The sequence below is a fragment of the Dendropsophus ebraccatus genome, chromosome 9 (assembly GCF_027789765.1).
Source record: "Dendropsophus ebraccatus isolate aDenEbr1 chromosome 9, aDenEbr1.pat, whole genome shotgun sequence".
Classification (NCBI taxonomy): Eukaryota; Metazoa; Chordata; class Amphibia; order Anura; family Hylidae; genus Dendropsophus; species Dendropsophus ebraccatus.
The window spans coordinates 107,241,111-107,265,655 of record NC_091462.1 but is presented as its reverse complement, the minus strand read 5'-3'; the positions used below and the strand labels follow the sequence as shown (position 1 = coordinate 107,265,655).

The window sequence follows — 24,545 nt, the reverse complement described above, 5'->3', positions numbered from 1 at the left end:
TTTCTCTATATAACGTTGGGTCCTCCAGAGCATGAGACGACCTGACTGACACTCTGATGGCCTATTCATAGGATAGGTAATCTATTTGTATTCCCTCTAAATCCTGACTAGTGATGCATGCTGTGTTAGTTCAGCTGAGTGATCTGTAGCCCAGGCAGGCTCTGTGGTTGTCACCCAGATTTTCCATGAACAGATGCATCTAGGCTGGATACATTGTAGCAAACCCTCAGCTGTCAGAAGTATCAGGTTTGATGGCTCTGTAACGCCCAGAGCCCACTTGTATAATAACCTTGGTTTTAATCGCATCAGCGCCATTAACCCCCCCCTCCCTGCGCCGCCTTCTGCCCGCATGTTAATACGGCATATTGTAAATGAGTCTGCCATGCAGGGGCCACGCTGCTGCCTCAGACGTGTCTCTGGTGGCCTTCTGGAGAAGGCCGGCTCTGTCATCGTGAGTCATGTGCGAGAAGGGACAAGGCTACATCTGTTGTGCAGACAGATCTGGCACACAGCGCTCCCACCCACCCACCCAGTGAATGGAAATCAATGGCGTGGCCTGAGCCGGCGTGTCAGCACTGATCCTACAGTCCTGGAGCTCAGAACCTTAGTGTACACCCCCCCTCCGCCTATTATTCCACCATTAGTCGCCTGGCATTGAACGCACTTATATTGAACATCATTCTGCAGAATCTTCCTGCTCAGTAAGTGAGATACTCCGAGAATTTCCCCTGAGAGACATGAAGCTGCAGTGTAATAGGGACAGCAGACAGAGTGGTACCGCGCTGTAATAAGGCACTTACCGGGCGCACGGCCTGTCACATCACAGGGTTCAGGATCAGATCCTTCTTCCTGATGCCCTAAATGTATCTCTTAGAAGGTTTTACTGCTAAATACATTTCCCCTTTAATATCACTTTAAAGGGGATGTTCACTTTCCAAGATCATTTTACAGATTATATATGGATATAATGAGTATAAAAGGTAAAATCACTGTGTATGTACATCCTATACTCTGTACTGACTTACATCCTGTATTATACTCCAGAGCTGCATTCACTATTCTGCTAGTGCAGTCTCTGTGTACATACATTACTGATCCTTTATTGATCCTGAGTTACATCCTGTATTTTGCTCCAGAGCTGCACTTCCTGTTCTGCTGGTGGGGTCACTGTGTACATATATTACATTACTGATCCTGTACTGATCCTGAGTTACATCCTGTATTATATCCCAGAGCTGCACTCACTATTCTGCTGGTGGGGTCACTGTGTACATACATTACACTACTGATCCTGTACTGATCCTGAGTTACATCCTGTATTATACTCCAGTGCTGCACTCACTATTCTGCTGGTGGGGTCACTGTGTACATACATTACGTTATTTATCCTGTACTGATCCTGAGTTACATCCTGTATTATACTCCAGAGCTGCACTCACTATTCTGCTAGTGGGGCCACTGTGTACATACATTACATTACTGATCCTGAGTTACATCCTGTATTATACTCCAGAGCTGCACTCACTATTCGACAGGCTTTCGATCTGAAACCTTCCAGCATTTCCTTCTTGTTTTAACCCGGTTGTCACAACCCCGCCCCCTTTAAGAGGAATTAAAGGAAAACTCCGTATCGCTTTTATATAGTACCAAACTTTAACCCCTTGGTCCCCCAGATGATGTAGCTCCCATGTCTCATAGTCTGCGGCGGTAAGATGGTGACTTCAGGTGTCTTGCAGTCCGCACAATTTAGCGGAAATTGCAGCCCATTTCCGCCATCCTGGCCGTGTCCGCGTCGGCGCTTTAATTTGCGGCTGAGAATAGCTGCTACATTTGGGTCCATCATCTCTTCTGCTTGTCTAATGATGTGTAGTTTCTAACTGTCCTTGAATCCACCAGCTCACACTGTGCCATTGAAGTAAAGCAGTCGGCTATGGAACGCGCTGATAAAAAGAGGTTTCATTAGAACGGAATATATGTATGGGGTGGGAGGGAGAGGGGGGAGCCGGATACCTCTGGATTTAGCACAGACAATGCCACATACTCTGTCCTTTGTCATTGTAGTCTCCAAGTCAGTGTTCCCCTACTTGTGACTCTCCAGCTGGGGCAAAACTACAATTCCCAGCATGCCCTGACAGCCGAAGGCTGTCAGGGCATGCTGGGAATTGTAGTTTTGTCACAGGATGGAGGACTCGGGTATCCTAAGTAGTTTAAAATCTACCCCAGGTGGTTTTGTTCATCCTGAGCTTCCTGGTTCATGAGTGTTGAATAAGAGACGATCTGAGGAATCTGGAGGCCGAGTCACCATCTTAAAGGGGAAGTCCACCATCTTAAAGTGGAGTCGGGGAGGTAGGTGCATGTTATGTTTAGCCAACTCCCGACTCCTTTAAAAAAAATGTCCAGACACTCGACTTCTCCTTTAAAATATCTACTCCAGTTGGTTTTGTTCATCCTGAGCTTCCTTGTTCATGAATTTTAAAGGGGTTATCCAGCGCTACAAAAACATGGCCACTTTTCCCCCTACTGTTGTCTCCAGATTGGGTGGGGTTTGAAACTCAGTTCTATTGAAGAAAATGGAGCTTAAAGGGGTTATTCAGCGCTACAAAAACATGGCCACTTTCTTCCAGAGACAGCACCACTCTTGTCTCCAGCTTGGGCGGGGTTTTGCTGCTCAGTTCCATTGAAGTGAATGCAGCTTAATTGCAAACCGCACCTGAACTGGAGACAAGAGTCGTGGTGTCTCTGAAAGAAAGTGGCCATGTTTTTGTAGCACTGGATAACCCCTTTAAATAAGAGGCGATCTGGAGGCCGAGTCACCACCTTAAAAGGGTCTTAAAAGTCCAGTGTCTGAGGTTTTGTTTTTTCTTCTGAAAAGAGTCGGGGAGGAGGTGGCTGAACATAACAACATGTACTTACCTCCCCGGCTTCAGCTCAGGGGTCCGGTATTCCCGTTCCAATTCCTGGACCCCCAGCCGCTTCCTGGTCTGAGCGGGGAGACTGGTTGTGACATGTCTGTCCTGCTCAGCCAGTCATCGGCCACACTGGGCTGACACATTATGACCTGAGACCCTGCTCAGACCAGGAGGCGACCTGGAACTGGACCAGGGGACAGCGGTGAAGTCGGGGAGGTAGGTGCATGTTGTTATGTTTAGCCACCAACTCCCCGGCTGCTTTAAATATAATGTTGATCGGGCCTTCATCAGCCTGTGTAATGCTACGTTTACACAGAACGATAATTCGCCCGATCGTACGATTAAAGATGTTGAAGCAACAATGTGTTTTTCATAACCATCAGCGTTTAGACGGTACAATATATTGTACAGAAAATTCGTTTTGCGATCACTTAAGCCCATCTCACACACAGGGTAAAACAGTGAACGACTGTTCACACGGAACGATCTGCGAACGATCAACAACGATTTGAGAAGTTGTTAAAAGATCAAAATGAACGATTTCTCGCTCGTTGTTTGATTGTTCGCTGCGTTTACACGTACGATTATCGTTCGAATTCGATTGTTATTGTGCGAATTCGCACGATAATCGTTCTGTGTAAACGCTGCATTACAGGACCCTAAAACATGATGCTACAACACAAGGTCTCCAGCAGATCATTGCCCCCGCCATCTTGTCTTCCTTCCATAGTGCCTCTTCCCCGGCTAAGTGACGCATACGCAGCCGACCATCCACATCATGTAAGATGTGACCCATCATTGCATCTTGTTCAAGTTCTGATGCTCCGTGTCCACTCGAGACACTTACGGTTGTGGTGGGCAGTGGGGGGCAGCATAGCCACCATGTACAGTATACTCTTCCTTTTATCGTAGCTGGCAGGAAGTTTTTCAGCAGTTTGCTCTACAGCAGCTGTTCCATGGGATCGGACCAGGCAGGCTAGCTATCGCACCCTGTGGACAGGTCACAAGACTGGCCCCTCTGGAGAAGCTCTGCTCCCATCTTTAGACATCACAATTTGGCCTTTGTACCTCTGATGCCTACACTTGCTCATTTTCCTGCTTCCAACATATCAACTTCATAACGGATTGACCGCTTGCTTCTACGTATCCCACCCCTGAGAGGCGCCATAGTCACCAGATATAACTGATCAACTCCTTGCTGCCTAGTATGTTGCCCATGAGAGACACCATTGTTACCAGATATAGGTAAGTGACCCCTTGCTGCCTCATATCCTACCCCTGAGAGGCACCAATGTCACAAGATGTAACTGATATTCCCTTGCTGCCATATGTACCACCTCTTAGAGGCGCCATTGCTACTAGATATAACTGATTGACCCTTTGCTGCCTTGTGTCCCATCCCTGCGATGCACCAATGTCACCAGATATAACTGATCAACCCCTTTCTGCCTAGTATCCCGCTCCTGAGAGGCGCCATAGTCACCAGATATAACTGATCGACCCCTTGCTGCCTAGTATCCCGCCCCTGAGAGGCGCCATAGTCACCAGATATAACTGATCGACCCCTTGCTGCCTAGTATCCCGCCCCTGAGAGGCGCCATTGTCACCAGATATAACTGATCAACCCCTTTCTGCCTAGTATCCCGCTCCTGAGAGGCGCCATAGTCACCAGATATAACTGATGGACCCCTTGCTGCCTAGTATCCCGCTCCTGAGAGGTGCCTGAGTCACCAGATATAAATGATCGACCCCTTGCTGCCTAGTATCCCGCCCCTGAGAGGCGCCATAGTCACCAGATATAACTGATCGACCCCTTTCTGCCTAGTATCCCGCTCCTGAGAGGCGCCATAGTCACCAGATATAACTGGTCGACCCCTTGCTGCCTAGTATCCCGCCCCTGAGAGGCGCCATTGTCACCAGATATAACTGATGGACCCCTTGCTGCCTAGTATCCTTCCCCTGAGAGGCGCCATAGTCACCAGATATAACTGATCGACCCCTTGCTGCCTAGTATCCTTCCCCTGAGAGGTGCCATAGTCACCAGATATAACTGATCGACCCCTTGCTGCCTAGTATCCTGCTCCTGAGAGGCGCCATAGTCACCAGATATAACGGCTCACTGCCTAGTATCCTTCCCCTGAGAGGTGCCATAGTCACCAGATATAACTGAGTGACCCCTTTCTGCCTAGTATTCTGCCACTGAGAAGTGCCAATGTGACCAAATACAACTGAGTGACCCTTTGCTGCCTAGTATGCCACCCCTGAGAAGGCACCATAGTCACCAGATATATTATAATAATATTATTCACTTCACCTGCCAGTGGTTTTAATGTTCTGGCCGATGGGTGTCAGTTCTGTATTTTTTTTTAGTGTCGGGTAGCAGAGGGGCGTGAAGCTTCACTAATTCTCAGATTGGATTGAATTTTTTTTTTAATCACAGCGTTCAGGATATATCTGTAATAGGAAAGTGCTCGGGGCGTTCACAAAGGATCCTCTGATCTGGAGTCTCTTTGGTGTCTCTTCTAATCAGAGAGAGTCGCACCTGGTGACAGAGCCGAGGACTTGTACGCGGGGCCGCCGTCATTTTAATGAGTGGATGCATTTGGGAATTCGCCCCCCACCCTTTAGTGGGGATTTTGGTGCTTCTTAAAGGGAAGTCACAGTAATAGAAGACAATTCCATAGTACACTAATATAAATGGGATTGTGCTCCCTCTAATGGAAGGTCCTACACCACGTCCCCCATTCTCATGGTCATCGCGGTAACCAACTAGTCAGACTCCAGGAATCGATGATCGTGCGGTCAGAGCTGCGCAACGATCACTACTAAATCGTTCCTGCGATCCTTTGCGTTATTGAGCTGTCAGCTGCACATCCTCCTCACGCAGGGAGATGTGCAGGTGACGGCTGATCATTACTGAACATCAGAACTGAGCGATCAGCCAAAGAGCGAACAAGCCAGCGCTTACCTGACCGATTCCTCAATTGATACATTTTGAAAAATCATTCCGATCGCTGTGTCATTTACATGGGGAGATATCGGCCTGATGTGACAGATAGTTGGCCCGTGTAATATGGTGGTAAACCACCCTAATATATGGTGCAGAGGTAACCTTGGATAGTGAAGCCTGGCGAGACCGTACCCAAAGACCAACTTGGCCCATGGGATCATAGAAAAAAAAACTATTTACTTCCTATGTCCACACGATGTCTTTATTATGCAAAATAGCGTCCGTTGTCTTACAATGGTGGCCGTCAACAATGTTCGTGAACATTACTTATGGCCGTCATTATCAGCTGTTAAAGACATTGTGTGAACATAGCCCAAACCAGATGTTTTAGTTAATGTCTAAATTTGATTTTTAAATTTCCCAAAAATTTGCAGTCTTTAATGCAGGTTTTTTTAAAATTGCTTTTTGTTTTTTAAAAATGTAGGTTTTTTTTTAAGACCTTTTTTTTTTTATAAAAAAAAACAAACAAACATTTTTTTAAACCGTTACATTTATCTGCCTAGATGGTGCAAAAAAAAAAAAAATTTGTATAGTTGCACAAGCAGGTAGGTCTGTCATTCAGGGTCTTGGGAAGGCTGAGTGACGTCCAATATGGCCTCTATGGCAAATCTCTCCGGTTATGCAGCAATACATCCTATGCTCCTGTATTGCCATTTCTATTGGCAGATAAAGATAACTGTTTGGAAAAAAAAAATCTAATTCTTTAAAAAAAAAAATAATTTCAGATTTCTGAAAAAAAATTAGGGGAAAAAAATATTTTTTTAACTCAATTTAAAAAAAAAAAGGTGTTGTGGGTGAATGGTTGCGTTTGTGGTCAGTGTTTTTGTGGCGATCCCATGGGCCACGTTGCTCGGTGGGTATTGTCTTGCCCGGCCGTCCTGCCCACGGTCATCTCGGCACTTTCCTATAGGTGACCTTGGAAGAGTTAATGACTGATAGAATTTCGGATGTTTTATTGATGGAGCCGGGGAATAGAATCTGGATGAGAGCACAAGAAGTCGAGCCGCCCCCCACCCCCCTCCCCTCAATCTCCTTCTGCCTCCTGAGGATAACAAGCAAAGAGCAGAGCTCTCTGTCTCTCCCTGACCCTTCTGGTTGGCATTTCAGTTCCTTGCTTTCTATTCCTGGCACAAACAGGCAGCCACACACTCATCCACACAAACACGAGAGGGGAGAGGGAGGGGGGCACGCCACCTACTCCCCAAACAAAGGCTGCCGTGCCAGCAGCATCTCCGCACATCCAAACCCCCGACCTGATGTCTCAATAGACACTGTCAATGACCCCCCCTTCGCCCCCAACCCCGCGCTCTCCTCCCCACTATGCTGTCTACTCGCACTCCCCTCCTACTTCTGCCTCTACATTTTCAGGCTGGATGCTACAGCGGCCGTTCCTAATTACCTCTTATCCCCAGTGGTTTGTGAATAATCACCGCTGAGAAGCATTGAAGGGTCGCTGCCGAGGACGATGAAAAATAGGAATTGTGCCATTTTTCACGGTTAAGGACGTAACCTGGTCACTGTGCTGTAGTGGAGGAGAGAGTGCAAGCAGAGGAGACGTCTCAGGTACCTTTCCGTAGTCTTCCCTGCTGTCTGTGTGCGTTTCGGGTTGCGGGGTGTGTGAAGTGGTCGGTGTTCTTTATAGTTGACTTTCTGAACAATGCAGAGGTTGGTTTAGTGGTCCTGGTGTATGATGACCATGTACCTGAGGTCTGATTCTTCTACTGCAATGCTTGTGGGCTTCATGACTAGTGCTGAAGGTGACACCATATACTTCTATGGTCCATGGTGACACCAAGGATGACCAGAGACCTGCATGTCCTATTCTTCTTCTACGGTGATGCTTATGTAGTTGTGGACTGGTCCTGTAGGTGACACCATGTACTTCTAAGCAGCGACATCTATGGAGAAATTAAGGATGATCAGGTACCTGGGGGTCCTCATCTTCTCCTACTGCAATAACAGCTTAGACTGCTAAGTACTGAGGTCTATGGTGATCTCAAGGATGACCATGGACCTGGAGGTCCTATTTTTCTTCTACTGTGATGCGGGGTTCTTGACAAGGTCTATAGGTGACACCAAGTTAAGAGATCTGTGGTGACACTGAGGATGACCATGGACCTGGAGGTCCTATTCTTCTCCTATTGTGGCATTCATTATTCTTCCAAATAATGAGGTCTATGGTGCTACCAGGAATGACCTGGTACTTGGAGTACTAGTCTTCTACTGCAGTGCTGATGGAGTTGTGGACCAGTCCTATAGGTGACACCAAGCAGTTCGGTTTATGGTGACACCAAGGATGACCTGGGGGTCCTTCTCTTCTCCTACTAGATAACTCATGGGTCCTACAGGTGACTCCAAGTAGTGAGGTCTATGATAGACCTAGGATGAGCAGGGACTTGGATGTCCTACGCTACGAGGTTGTGGACTGGTCCTAAGGGATGCCATATGCTTCCCAGGGACTTGGATGTCCTACGCTACGAGGTTGTGGACTGGTCCTAAGGGATACCATATGCTTCCCAGCAATGAGGTCTATGTTGATGTCAAGGATGACCAGAACCTGAGGTCTCTATGTGTCTCCTATTGTGGTGTTCATGAACCGTTCCTATAGGTGACACCTCACTATAAGTCCTTGTTTGTAAACCATGAGACCTGCGCCGTGGAAGGTGGATGAATATGTTGACATGTCGTAGAATGCTCGGAGTAGTGTGGCATCCATATACTGATATTGTGTATTAGATTGTAAGCCCTGTTGACGTCTTTTGTGCATTTTTATCATAAAGGGGCAATGTCCTAAAAGCAATCGCTGGTGGCAATAATAGAAGATTAAGGAAGTGGGCATTAACCCCTTCCATACCGGGATCCGTTTAGAGGCAGGTCAGGAACCCTTTGATACCAGTACTGAATTGGGCACAGATGTAAGATGTACCCCCCCCCCCCACCCCCCCCCCCCCCCCCCTCCAGTTCTAGATGTCGGATTCACTGCAGTGGTTCCGGATCCAGGGCTCGGGGATTAACTGGAACAATGTGCGTCACATCTCTGCCCACAACCTTGTACCATGCAAGTTATCATCTCGGCAAAGAAAGAGTTAGAATTTTGCAAGCCCCCTAGATGGCATCCATCATGGGTGCTCTTCCATTAACTCTTCCATGGCCGGTGATAGGTTTGATGAATTAGGTGCTTGGGGGGGGGATAATGAGGAGGGGAAGGGGCCGCGCTGCTGCTTTTACGACTTGAGTGACAACATTACAATAAATTGCACCTGCCGTAATCTCCCGTCCTCCCGGGGGGGGATGATATAAGAGCCACTTAACGTGTCACCAGGACATGACATCATCCTCCCTGAGCGCTCCAGCGCAGTCACATGACCTTCGTTTTTTGGCAATCTCTTATAGAACTTTTTACAGCCCTCGGTGATCTCTTACCCCCCCCCCCCATCAGCCCATAAGATTTCCCATGAGACACATGATACTGTCAGGATCCTAGATGTTTACCTATTTCCGACGCATTTTGACGGGTCACCGTGCCCCTGAAACGCGGCGCCTCTAGCTCAGCCTAACAAGGATCTGTCATGCCGCGTCGCTTTGCTGACCCGAGATGCGGCTGCGTTCCTGTTTTCCACTTTGGCCGACAGACACTTCAACATCTGATGCTTTCAAATGAACCTGAAGCTCCATACCCCTCCTCCCCCCTCTCAGTAAGAGGGTTGTTTACTGCAGTGTGAGAGCAGATCTGGGCACGGACAGGGTTAAACCATGATATACCCCCCCTTCCCTTTCATTTCCCGGTAGTTACATCGCATTTATAGAACAGACATCCGTAGCTGTACACAGCCCTTGATCCCGGGGAGATTAGTGTCTCATCTTCTCAGTGCTGACACATGAAGGACTCTAAAGTTTCTATAGATTGTCCAATATCAGCATTCCTCTTCAAAGTCTTGTCTCCTAGCAACTGAGCGGGGTGCCAAAAAGCGTTTGCTGCGGAGTGGACCAGCGTTGATCTGCCCAGATGATACCACATGGGCCATATGTGAGTGCCTGGGGCGGCTGCATGCCCCCTTCACACCACATCTCATCCCTGCTCTCTGGATGGCAGGCTTGGCACAGAACCTGGCATCACCCGGGTAAAGGGGCGTGCCTGCTGTTTGCACCTATTCTTGTTTTTCTTAGATAAGCGTCAGACGTCATGATCATAATGGGATCCCATGCCCACCCCGGAGCTCCCACAGACACCATGCCCATCTGTTTGTATTCCCTGTAATCTGGTATCTTCCAGCCACAATCCCTGTGGGTCTGATACAGCTGTTCATCCTGATCTTCCTGTTTCATGTAATGATAGACCTAAATGACGTCTCCTATTTGCGTTATAATTGCATTATATAATAATTTGCGGGTCATTTGAAGTGAGATTGTAAAGTATCTTGGGAAATTGCTGATATAAGAGTAATAACCTGATATATAGTTGATAATAACATTACACCTGACGGCTACTGGAGAGATACAGCAGGAACCCTCAGCGCTGTAGGGGAAATTAGATTTCCTTTACCAGTTTTCCCCATAGATCTCACTAAACTACAACTCCCATCATGCATTAGGTCTCACTGAACTACAACTTCCATCATGCATTAGATCTCACTAAATGACAACTCCCATCATGCATTAGAATAGATCTCCCTAAACTACAACTCCCATCATGCATAGAACTCCCTAAACTACAAATCCCATCATGCATAAATCTCACTAAACTACAGCTCCCATCATGCATTAGATCTCACCAAACTACAACTCCCATCATGCATTAGATCTCACTAAACTACAGCTCCCATCATGCATTAGATCTCACTAAACTACAACTCCCATCATGCATAGATTTCCCTAAACTACAACTCCCATCATGCATTAGATCTCACTAAACTACAACTCCCATCATGCATTAGATCTCACTAAACTACAACTCCCATCATGCATTAGGTCTAACTAAACTACAACTGCCATCTGATCTCGCCAAACTTCCATAATGCACTAGACCTGACTAGACTTGTGTTCCCCAATCCGTCACTCTCCTTCTGTTGCAAAACTACCACTCCCATCATACCCTCACCTGACTAGACCGTGTTACCCAACCTGGGCCTCTCTAGCTGCTGCAGTACTACAGCTCCCATCATGCATAGACTTGAGGATCTCCAGCTGTTGCAGAACTACAGCAACCATCATGCCTTATACCTGGGTAGACTAGTGTTCCCCAATCTGTGACTCCCAACTCATGCCATAGTGTAGTTAGTTTTACTGTAGCCTAGGCCTTGCTTGGAGTTGTAGTTCTGCAACATATGGAGAGCCACAGGATGGGAAACACTAGTCTACTCAGATCTAAGGCATGATGGTTGTTGTAGTTCAGCTACAGGTTGAGGGAACTTGGTCTAGTCAGACCATGCTGGGAGTTGTAGTTCAGTTACAGCTGGAGGGCCACAGCTTGGGGAACACTGATCTAGAATCTATAGAATTAGATGATGAACTGGAAACGGCACACTACTTGAAGTGACTGGTCCCCCTCCAGAACTGTGCTGGTTTACAGTATAGTCGATGACCTGACACAGAGCGCCAAACCCTCTGCACATAGAGCTGACTTGTTCTCTATGCTGATGATTGTTCTCCAACATGTGGCTCTACAGCTGTTGCAAAACTACAACTCCCAGCATGCCCTGACAACCAAAGGCTGTCAGGGCATGCTGGGAGTTGTAGTTTTACAAAGCCACAAGATGGGGAACAATACACCACCCATAGCAGCAAATAGGGTTAGTCACTCCTCATTGGCAATCACTGGGTTAATAGATTTGCCCTGTTTGCCCTTTGGACCACCCAGGGGAAGGGGCCGCTGGTAAGACTGTGCGTGGTAACCCACATAGACTTCCATTTCCATTGGCAGGAAAGCATTGACCCCTTACAGGAATCCCTCCCACACCACAATCACATAAAAAGTACCAAAATTTGGCATCTTAAAGGGTAACTCCACAATGGTTCGAAAACTGAGATATGGGTATGGTTACTCTCAGTCTCCCAGTCCCCCCAGATTATTCTATCTTAGTGGCCATTGGGGGTTTTCCTTTCCTTTCCTATTGTTAGTAAGTAGTCACTTTTAGCCCCGCCCCCTTTTAAAGGGATCTTTTTTACATTTTTAACCCATTGACAGAAAGGAGGAGAGGGGTACATGATAAAGATTCTGTTCAACACCTGGGTCACGTAGACCTTAGTTTTGGTCTTCTGCCTCGGGAAAAGCTGGATGACAACCAATATGGCTGCCATTACAGTTCCCTTAAAGGTTTCCATTCCGGATTCCTAGAAGTCTGAGTAGCAGCTAGAAACATATATTACTGCATCACCAGGCAGGTGGATTAGTTTGCACTTCAGAAATACAAGTTGATGACCCCCTCTAATGGCGGCCATATTGGTTGTCACCCTGGAAGCGGATATAATAAGGGAATAGTCGGAGAGTTTTTTGATAAGGATGACTCAATGTTTTTTTATATACCAGTTATTTCAAAGGGGAAAAAAAGGAAATCTTCTTTAAGGGCAAGACCTGAGCGTTGTATCATACTGGGGCGGACGGGAAGACACTTTGCGGAGCGGTGCCAGCATGTAAGTGTTCAGACAAGCAGAATCCTCTTCCTGGCTGTGATTACCTCTGGTGGCCAAGGACATCAGCGAAATGATCCGCACATTAATTAAAAATTATTAGATCTTGATTGAGCGGCTCCTGCATCACCGAAGAAGACGGCGAGATGTCTCCCTGCCAGGCCCACGGGAGAGATGGCTTCATCCAGGGCCGAGAAATAAAGATTTTATCCTGTCCAATACAAAAATACAAAAAAAAAAAAAAAATCTAAGGCATAAAAACCAAATGTTGCAAAAACAAACAATTAAAAAAAAATGTGGTCATGAATTTCCCAAGTTGGATTACTACTAGGGGCAATGAGCAAAAAAGTTTCATAAAAGGTGTAGGGACAAGAACATAGCTTTTCTATAGCAAATGGAAAAACTTAAAGCATAAAAAATAGCAAAAATTTCAAAAATCAGAGTACAATTTTTTTTTTTTTGTCTTTTTGGGCTAGGGAATAGTAGTAAAAAAAACTAACTCTAACTAGAGGCAAAGGGCTAAAAATACCAGAAAAGTGAACTTATTTTTTTCGGGTGAATATGAAAATAAAACATATAAACCAAAAATGTTGAACCCCCCCCAAAAGAAAACATATTAAAAATGTGACCTTTTTATGGCCTTGCATGGAGTAAGGGACCCTGGGTTGTCATCTAATGGACTATAACAAGGCTCGGTGAGCTACAAATAGTAGGAGTACAGTTGGGAACATATTTTCACTTGAAAAATACAAAAATTTAAACCAAAGGTTGTGAAAAAAAATCTGAAATAAATTTTTTTTTTGTCCTTTTCATGACCTTTGAAGGAGTGAAAAACCCTGCGTTGGGATGAGGAGGCTAAAAATACCAGGAAAGGGGTTACAGGTGAGAACAGACCTATAGGAAAAATAAACAATGCAGAATCTAAAATAAAAAGTATAAAAAAAAACCAAAAAAAAACAACAACATTTCATATATAAAATTGTTCTGTCCTTTTTGCCTTGCAATAAGTGAAAGTTTTCTTGTGTAGGACTGGGGTAAAATACTGGGGTACTGCCTACAGTATAGATTCTCCTGCCATTGTTGAATAGAAAAATAAAAAAATGAATTTTTTTTTATCCTTTTCATGGACCCCAAATTCTTTGCTCTTTCGGACTACAACAAGGGAAGAAGAGTACTACGTTGTCTTCTCGCTAGGGGCGTAGGGCTACAAATACCAGGAACAGATCTTCTCCTGGCATCATAAACTTGTCAGATGATAAAACAATCTAGAACATAAAAACATAAAAAAGTCTGAAAAATGTAAAAATTAGAAAAATGAAATTCCTATATTTGTCCTTTTTCTGGCCTTGTGAGCAGTAAGAGGCCCCGGGCGGTCAGTCGGAGGAGGTGAGGAGGCGTCTGTGGATCCTCCAGCCCTTCTGGCTGCTTGCCCTGACATTATAACACGGCGGATGCTTCTCGCTGCTGTTCCGGTCATAAAGGCAGAATCCTCAGCTCTGCAGAACGTGGCTCCATTAATCCCCGGCCCTCCACACAGCCGCAGATCTGCAGCAAAAGAAAAAAACAGAAGGCCTTGTTGTCTGGAGAAGGTCAATCCTGCAAGTTTAGAGGGGGCGGGAGGAGCGGGCACCAGGGGCAGAGAGAGGGAGGCACTGCTGCTGGCAGAGCAGTACAATAGGGGCAGGTAGGTATTGATTGATATATACAATGGGTGGGGGGGAAATTACAGGCTGGCATCCAGGATGGGCACAGGTGGCACAGGGTCGGGTTTCATTAGTCAATAGCAACATCAGGGCAGGTGCCCAGAATCTAGTGTGGGCGACAGACTGGATGGGTCATGTGTCTGGTGGAATCAGGTAAAGTCCTGGCACCAAAGGCAGCAGTCTACCCGAGAGCGTGCCAGTATAAACTAGGGTGGCACGACGTGCGGGTATTAGTGAAAGGGAAACCCCATTGGAATCCTTCGCGCCAGAATCCTCTTTTTGGGACTGTGCCCAGCTTCTTGGATTAGAGTCGTGACTGGGTACTTGGGAAGCGGCGTTCATAGTCAGGGATGGAAGGAGTCAGTCAGCATGGAGACCTCCAGACAGTAGCCTCCACCATGGTGCCAGATGCCCAAGTGGGGGGGGGGTCCACGGTATGGAGAGGATATCATGTAAATATATAGGGGGCATAGGTTCATGAAGCAGGAAGCTCAGGATGAACAATGCCATTGCTCTCCTCTGTCTCTAGCAGTTTATGGGTTTGTTCACACAGTGTTTTTTAAGGTGAAAATACAGTTGAGATTTATCAACCATGGTGTAAAGTGAAACTGGCTCAGTCGTCCCTAGCGACCAATCAGATTCCTCCTTTCATTCCTCACAAACTCTTTGGAAAATGAAAGGTGGAATCTGATTGGTTGCTAGGGGCAACTCAGCCAGTCTCACTTTACTCCATGTTTAATAAATCTCCCCCACTGTCCATGAACCAGGAAGCCCAGGATAAACAATGCTGTTGCTGCCCTCTGTCACTGGTAGTACCTGCAAGAACCAGGAGGCTCAGGATGAACAATGCTATTACTCTTCTCTGCCATTAGCAGTTTATTCATGAACCAGAATGCTCTGGATGAGCGACACTTTTGCTCTCCTCTAACTGTAGTTTCTTTATGAACCAGGATGCTCAGGATGATCATTGGTTTTGTTCTCTCTTCACGTGTGTTAGTGTCACTGACGGTCTGCTTATGAATCAGGAAGCTCAGGATGAACCCTCTTTTTGCTGTGCTTTACCTGAGCGTCGCGGACTCTTGATGATTTGGGGTGTTGTCATTGACAGTTTACTTATGTTTTTTGTTCTCTACTTGGCAGCTCATTCATGAATCAGGCAGCTCAGGATGATCAGTGTTATGGATCCCTCTCATCCTTGTAACTGACTGGATATCTGCAGGATTCCAGCTGCCACATGAATAGAATTCCAGGGGTTCAGTGCAGACTGACAGCTGCAGGCAGAGCAGTGTTAGGTAGGGGGCGCTGTGGCGGCAGCCATTAGCGCTCATTTCCCAGCGTGTGTCACCGGTGCAGCAGATCCGCATTACTCAGAGCCGCCTGATATTTCCAGATCATTTGTTAGATTTTCGGAGGAAGTGCTGGGATTACATCAATAATGGATCGTACCATAATAAATCACACAATTATACAATCGTGACCTTTATTTCCTGGCATTTATATAATGGTACTGCCCATGCCATCATCATATTTTATCGGCTCCCGCACCTAATGCATGATCTGTCAGGACTGCGCTCTTGGCAAACATGGCGCTCCCTAATGTGACCGAATTTACAAGTCATGTTACGCTGCCAATACCCAGCCCTCTGTGGGGGGTTACGGCGTCCTCAGGGGGTCCCAGATGTAGCTTGTCACCCACTTTTCTAGAGACTGATGAAACCTACTGGACACCAATACATCTCCTGCTCTTATATGGTCACCTAACTAGGGTTCATCTGCCGTATAGGTACTAGGAAAGCTGGGTCACGTGCAGTGTGGAAGCTGGAGTTATGGATATATCTTTTATCACCCAGCTTTCCCAGAAGCAGATGAAACCCATTGGACAACAGTACATCTCCTGCTCTTATATGGTCACCTAACTAGAGCTCATCTGCCAGACACTAGGAAAGCTGGGTGACGCCTGTGCCTATATAGTCACATTACTATAGACTGAATGGCAGATCAACCTAGTTAAGCTGGGTGATGTCCAGTTTAGCTGAAATTATGGTTTTTATAATTTTTCACCCAGCTTTCCTACACTTCTGAATGGCAGTCCTACCTTGTTATTCAGCCATATATCTCCTCGTCTAGCTACGTACATATGGAATTTGAGCTCTAGGAAAGCTGGGTGACAACCAAACAAAATAGTGTCCATATTGGTTGTCACTCAGCTTTTTCAGAAACAGATGCAGCCCATTGATCATCACGTGTCTAAGTAGACAATAGTATATGCCCTGCTCCTATACCAGTTAACTGATTTGCCTCTTGGACACTAGAAAAGCTGGGTAATGTCGAATACAGAAGCTACAAATGGTGGCCATATTGGGTGTCACACAGCTTTTCTGAACTCCCTGAATGACAAGTCTGTCTTGTCTTGTGATGCAGCAATATATCTTATCATACCATGCTGCTTCCAGCTAGACAAATAAGACGCTCGGGCCCTAGGAAAGCTGGGTGATACTTAGTGCTGAAGCTGAAATTGAAGCTATATAGTTTGTGACTCAACTTTCCTAAATTTCTGAATGGCATCTCTGCTGTATTGTGCAGTGCCATCTTCTCACCCTACATGCTACCCAGCTAGGCAGATAGATTATTAAGATTATGCTGCTGCACGACCAGGTTGATTTGCCACTCAGACACTGGGAAAGCTGGATGACATAAATAGGGAAACATATGAGTTTTCACCCAGCTTTCCCAGAAACATGATCAAATATATTTAATTCGACAGCAGTAAATCTCTTCCTGTTATATCAGGGCACACATAGACTCAAGGAAAGCTGGGTGACAAGCTATACAGTCCCCATTGGATGTCACCCAGCTTTCCCATATTACTTACATCAGATGTGCCCAGTTAGGCAGCACTTTCCCTGTTGCTCTTATATTGTTATATAACTTTATATTGGTTGTCACTCAGGACTCTAGGAAAACTGAGCAGATTCCTGACAGTCATATTAGTTACCATTCAGGACTTTGTGAAAAGCTGGGTAGACTCTAAGAAGGCTTTGACAGTGATGACAGTATTGGTTGTCATCCAGCTTTCCCAGGTATAAGTCATTTTCCCGCAGCTTCTTTCTTAGCTGCCCTCGCTGTGCTGACTCCCTGGTGAAGCCGCAGCGTCTCTAAGTTCAAGGTTTTGTCCATGTATTTGATGTTCTCGAGGTTACAGTGACCCGAGCGTCATCTCGGCCCTGACAAGGAGTCTGGATAATCGCTGTGTATTATTCATGCCGCTGCTGTCATCGCACGGGGGGGGGGGGGGGGGGGGGGCTTAGGTCAGGGGTGCCCTTAGGATGCCCTGATCCCTGTTTATACCCTACACCGATGACAAGGCCCAGCTGTGGACTCAGCCCTCATGCTCATTGTTAACCCAAATTTTGTTCTCCTCGTATGTGGTCGAAGGACCTTTAGGCCCATCATGTACCAGGGAGTGGGGACAACTAGTGCGCCCCCTATGGCTACTCAACCAGCACCTGGTTTTACAGTAGCATGCATTTTGCAGAACTCTTTCTCCTACATATTGCAGATTTTTTGTTGTTTTACTGTACATTGTGCTTAGGACTCGACAGCACCACCTGGGACTTGTAGTACTACTACAACTGCACGCTGCTGGTACAGGTTGCGTGGTTCCATAGATTTCGCCAGCTTTCCCCTGTTTTGCATTGAGACGACTGGATAAGAGCGGGGGGAGGGAGAATATAGAAATCATTAGATGACGGATTAGGCGGGTACCAGGTTCTTAAAAGGATTGTGTCTGAATCCTCTATTGATCAGGCTGATGAGGGCAGGTGGACGGGGGAGGGAACCAGAGGACGCTTGGGTCAGGACTCATTATTCCACCCAGAGGAAGGAGAAACAAGTTCAAAGCATCGCCTCGCTTAGCCGCACTGTCACGTCGCTGATAAATATCTCGCCAGGAAGGCGCTTGAACAAACTTTGCACGTTCATGTTCGTGGCGCTCTCATTAGAACGCAGGATTTCAGCAGTCCTTTAATTATGTAAAGTGTAACGGTGAATAACATGTCCGCTAGAGTGCTCGTACACAGATGAGATCAGCATCTCCATCAATGCAGCATTTCACTAATGTTGTCACTAAATGTCCTTTTCGGTTGACAATAAAAAAAAATTTCATGGTACTGAATGAGGCCCAAATCTCTGTGCAGTCCGACAAATTCTCAAAAACATCTCCCATCCCCGTTTACTGCCGTTTCAGCAAAAGCAGAATTGTACTTGCATTAGTGGTCCCTTACACCTACCCCTGATAATTAGCCGATGAGCATCTATGTGAAGAAGAGAAAATCCCGGCACTCACCAATTGAAGTTATGCTTGTTTATTTATGTGCAAAACATAAAGTACAAGAGGATGCGTTTCGGCCGATGAGCTAATGAAGGCTATATGCCAAAATGCGTCCTCCTGTATTTTATTATGTTTTGCACATAAATAAACGAGCATAACTTCAATTGGTGAGTGCCGGGATTTTCTCTTCTACTATGTCTAGGAAGCCATCCCACCACGAGCACCACCACCACAGAAGTGCCGTCTCCTCTACGATACAACATGCATCTATGTGAATGCGGAATTTTGGTAATGATGTCACTGAATGTCTGTTTATGGTCCCGGACAAGCCCTCAATATCAGATCTTGATGCAGTCCAGAAAACCATTTAAAACTTCTCCCTTCTACATTAACTGTTGTTTCAGGAGAGCAAAATGACCCTATTGCATTGGTCACTGGTTCTTTACCTTCATACCTAGCTGGTGAGCGTGCATACACTGAATGTCTTTTTCTGGTCCCGGACGAGCCCCCAAATTTAGAATTTGATGCCGTTCGATAGATGGGTTGGCTTTTCAAGTACTTATTTAGAAAGTTTCTGATATGTGTGTCAGTTTTACATGAATAACATGCACTCATTTATAAAAGAGTACACTTTGACTACCCATTCCATAGGGAAATGGACAGTTCCTTTAAATAAAGCTAGCAGTTAGCCTTTTCTTATAATGATTGAGTCCCTAGCGGGACAGCTATAGTAAATTGTGACTGGTAGCAAGATAGCGAGGAAGCGGTGCAGACTGCAGTTGTTGGGTATCATGGATGATCAAAGAGAGTAGTATAGAAATCCTTGACTAATGCAACATATGGTTGTGCAATGGGGGTGAGGTGGTGTACAACATGATGTCACGTAAGACAATATTGGCTGAATTTATGAAATGGTTGTAAAACACTGTTGGTAATGGAGCGTGTTTGTGTGCTATGGGAGCAGCTGAGAATAATATTGTTGACTTTAAGGGATGTTCATACTTTTAGATTATAAGTTTTTTATGCAGAATGTGGTAGTGGAACGGTGCGGAAGGTTGGTTGTTCAATTGGGAGCCATGTTGGTTAATGGAGGATAGAACAACAATAAACATCTCACAATGTAATGGAAGGTCATACAATTTGGTTGTGGTAGGAGTCAAGTTAAGAATCTTGTTACTATCGATGTGTTGGTTAGAGACGGTCAGTTTGGGAGTACTACAAAAGGTAAGGTTGGGTTATGGAGGATGACTGTACAATGAGAAAACATTGACTATGTAACTATTGACTATGGAATAAGTTTGCAGTAGAAGTAAACAGTGTAATGTTATAATAGACTTTTTGGTTATGGAGGACGGTACAATGAGAAAATATCTCACAATATGGCGGATGAAAGGTGAGCGAACTTCTCGAAAGTTCTGGTTCTGCAGTGTTCGTCTAAACCCGAACGCTCAGGATTTTACTCCTGACATCTGGAGAGGTTGGATGCCTTCTAGAGCTGCCGGGAAAACATAGACACAGCCTATGGCTATATCCATGTTTTCCAGGACTCCCTAGGGCTGCTTATAACTTCTCCAGCCACTGGGAGTCAAATGGCTAGTGTTCAGGTTCATACAAACGTTTCCGAACCCAAACTTCACTCAACACTAGTAATCATACAATTTGGTTGCAGAAGGAGTAGTCGGGACACACTCTAGTTATGGAGTAAATTACAATGAAACTGCTGGTTACTCATGGTCGGTTGTCCAATTTGGGGGGAGTAGACAATGTGTTGGTTATAAAGGACGATTGTACAATGGGACCACCTCTGATGACTGTGGATGGTGGTCATACGGTGGTAAGAGTAGTAGGGTAATATTTTACTAGAGAACTGTTGGTTACAGCTAGTTGATTCTGGCGGCTACGTAACTAGGTTATGGAGGATGACTATGGTGACCTATAGAGGGTGTCATTGTTGGTTATAGAGGACGATTGACTGTACAATGACAGAACATGTGACAGCATGTTGATCCTATTGGTTGCTTCTACACCGAGATTGTAGTTTATGGTGGTCAGTTGTATAGGTCAAGTTGTAGCCAATGGGGTATACAAGGCAGAGTATTAAATGCTTGCTTATGGCAGCTGGTGGCATAGAGACAGACTAAGGTGGCCCACCCGTAATGATGTGGCTGTGTAATGAGGGAACGCTGGAGGCAATGTCATTGTCGATTTCAGAGTCTAGTTGTATAATAAGGAGTAGCCGAGCTGTTATACAAAGAGAGCGGCTATACAATATAACTATTGCATAATCAGATGGCCACCTTGGAACATATAGATTGTAGCAGCGAACGGGTTCATGGTGAAAACTCGTAACTTTCACGCAGGCAACGTTTTTTGTCTCGTCTTTGTCTATCTGCTGAATAGACCCGTACAACAAGGTTTTATAGGCAGCATGCCTTTGTGTGTTGTTGCCACCGCAGTAGAAGGAGAGGTATAATTCAGTTCGTATTCCCGTCGTCATTGCCTGCATAGGAACGTGGAGGCTTCGGCGGCCGTGAATGGGTTAAGCGGTGTAATGCTGTAAAATATTCCGGTTTACAGCCCTTAATTAGCTAACATCACCTCTGGCACCGGGATAAGATGAATTAGGAGATTGTGAGCGATGGCGGTGCTGCTGGTGGATGAGTGCATCTCGCTTTGCCTAGCACCTGAAAGAGGAGCCGCGTTGGAGGTGTGGGGCTGGGGAATATTAGCACGCCGCATGTTGGATGAAATATATCAAGGCCTTGACAGCAGCACAGCTGAGACGGGAGTGAGCCGTGATTGACACCTGGGGCACAAAGAGAACAATGATTCCAAGGTTTTCGGAGGCAGAAAGGTAATGTTAGGAGCGTCAGGAGTACAGGGAGGAGAAGACTTCAGATCTTGGAGATGTGCCGGAAGAAAGACGGGGGTCAGCATCAGGGGGAGGTCAGGATAAGTGATGGTGGAAGGAATCAGGAGGCTGGTGCTTAATAGGAGCCTGCCAGGGAAATGGACATGAAGAGTAGTCTCTCGTAGGGTGGCTCCAGGTGTGTGTGGGCCCTAGGGCAACAGTCACAGTGAGCCCTATGCTTGGACACACTAGGTCATCAAGATATTATACCAGTCCTATGGGGTTTATGGTCAATATAGGATACCAGAAGGGTCCTCCATCCCTCCTTCCATAGAAGTAGTGGTAGTACAGTGCAAAATGCGTGGTATAGACATCTGTATTATAGCCGCAAGTAACAGCCTGTACAGACAGCAAGATAGGGATATTAGGGTCGTTGGCCGAATGGTCAAGCCAAGACCCCCAGCCATTATTTGGATGCAAAAATGTACCCGCATTACGCTTATGTGAAACCAGCCTGACTTTAGCCTTATCAGTAAGCAAATTAAGGCACAACGCATTTCGGCAGGGCCCCAAAGTGGCCCATTTATAACCTGCATCTTTGATTGTTGCAATTGAAAAATCAGTGGGGGGTGCAGAGGTTGCCATTGCAACAAGCTCTTACATTAGTGGGGGGCTATAGGCTCCCCCCCTCCGCCAATCCAGCCTCAACAGCAAACTGTAATGTAAGTCTCTGTTCACATCTGTGTTGTGGCAGATGTGTCTGTCGTTTTGAGGGGAAAATGGCGCCGCATGCAGCCCTATTTTTCCCATCAAACATGAGTCAGTGATGGAGACTTCGATCAGAGCCTTATTCTACAAGCGGTATACGGCATAATGACTTATAGATGTAGCAGAGCTGAATTCTCTAAACACAATATAGACAATGAGTTTTGTATACCACATGGCACGCTCCTCTTCACTACGTCTGTACGGGAAACGTGATGTCACGCCTCTGTAGGGCCCAGGTGCAGCTTTTGCCCAGGGCCTAACAACAACACCCTCTTGGAGAGAGAAGAAAAAAAAATGACCGCTCGCACAAATGAAAGGTCTTATCTATTGGTTTCTATGGTGAGGAAGGGTGAAGGAGATGAGGTTTTTGTGCGCAAGGTCATTACAGAAGTGAATGGAGGGGGATTAATTGTGTAAAACAAGCAGCCATCACGCCTTTGTGTTTCATGTCTCGGACCCGCACAGCCCTGAAGGTTACAAGGTGACAAGCAAAACACGGAGACATCGCGAGCTGCCAAAACAGCTCCAGCCCCATCCATCCTCATCAAAAACGGATCTGCATCCTGTCACCATATGTCTGTGGATGTGCAGCAGGGGAACTGATGCCAGCGAGCGGGGGAGAGGGAGTCGCATGACAGACGGGGGTATAGAAATGGTGCGACGGAGAGAGACGGGCACGGGGAAGTACCTTAACGTAAACGAGGAATCAATGGGTTAAGTCAAAAAATATAATGGATAATGGAAATAATCAGACAACAATAGTCTTTATTATATACATATATATGATTATTCTTTTTTTTTTAATTTTATTTATTTTTTTTGGTTCTTGTTTTTAAGGGGAACGGATCTAACCCGCTGATATGTCCCTATTGCACATGTCTCTTACCTTGCTCCTCGGCGCCGTTCTGATGTAGTTGTGTGCTTCACAATCCGGTGAGACCAGTAAGAGCACTGGGGCACCAATAGGAGCACTGCCCGCCCCCATAGCACCGATCTGGCCCACTCAATTCATTATTATTAGAAAGGGGTGGGCCGGCCGGGGGCGCATCTGCACTGTGGGGGTGAGCAGTGGAGGAGACATACCTTCCTCCTCCTCGTCTCCTGTGCAATAGGGACTTAGCAGCTTAGATTCATACCACCTGCTGATAGTTCCCCTTTAAACGCATATAGCGCTATACCAACCCTCAATATATGGCATTCATATTCTTAAAAAATAAAATTAAAAAACATTTTTAGCAAACGCTGTACAAAAATTGTACATAATTAAGCCCATAAATGTAGTACAGCAGTGTTCGACAACCTGTGGCTCCCCAGATGTTGCAAAGCTACAACTCCCAGCATGCCCTGACAGCCAAAGGCTGGAGGGCCACCGATTGGGGAACACTGTTATTGAGGTATCCCAGGTAATTTTTATGGGACTCCTGTAGTTGGTGGATTGTTCCTATCCTCTAAGCTATTGGGTGGAAGAACCTGCAAAATAATCCCCTCCCCTGAGGAACTGCACTGTTAGTAAGCAAGGGGCCTGATGGGAGCTGTAGTTTTGCAACAGCTTGAGATCCATAAGTAAGGCAGCACTGTTATAGAGATAGGCCAGGAGGCTTCAATCAATGGACTGCTCAACTCTCTCCAGGAACCTGCACAATAGTCCCCCTCCCCTGAGGAACTGCATTGTTAATAAACAGGAGGCATGATGGGAACTGTAGCTGATGAACCAAAGATTAAAGCGTCACCATATTTCACATGATTTGTGTCCCCTAAAATATGGCAGTCAGTATGGCAGCCATCCTTGTACCATGCTGACTGACTCCTATGGTTTTGGAAAGTGTTCAACACCTCGGTCTATGTACGAAGCAGCATCCATGTTGTCTAAGTGATTACATGTTTTACCAGATTGGTCCGTGGTGAAATAGAGTCCTGAATGGTGTCTCTGTAGGATACAGAAATAGGGGCTGTATCTCTTCTCTGCCATTTAGAAGTCTGGGAAAGTTGGATGACATCCTTTAAAGGTTGAAAACCTGTAATGGTCGCCATATTTGTTGTCACCCAGCTTTCTCAGAAGAAGATCATTAGTAAATGCGTTTTGAGAGCCCACGATGGCAGCAGCAGCCAATCAGATTTCATCTTTCCACAGCAGATTATAAAATTGAAAGCTGATTGATTGCTATGGGTTACAGAAGCCCACAACATGGCCTCTTTATACAGGTGCAGCTGATACCCCATTTTTTCGAGATTTTGCCTTGACCTCTTAAAATAGACAGCGGTCAAATATTTCACGTAATGGTTATCTGCCGAGATACTGATTTACGCCCAGGTAAAATGTCACCTCCAAATTGTCCCTGGGATAAGA

The 24,545-nt window shown here is 45.9% G+C and overlaps 1 protein-coding gene across 3 annotated transcripts in view; it reads left to right on the top strand.

Moving 5' to 3' along the window:
• Positions 1-24,545, top strand: part of RAI1 (retinoic acid induced 1) — a 105,843-nt gene that overhangs the window by 36,063 nt on the left and 45,235 nt on the right. Inside the window, exon 1 of one of the 3 annotated variants that reach the window (XM_069984253.1) lies at positions 7,263-7,482. The exons of the other annotated variants lie outside the window; for them this stretch is intronic. The gene's annotated coding sequence lies outside the window, so the exon portion shown is untranslated. Of the gene's footprint in view, positions 1-7,262; positions 7,483-24,545 lie in introns of those variants that run through there. 3 annotated transcript variants of the gene reach the window in all.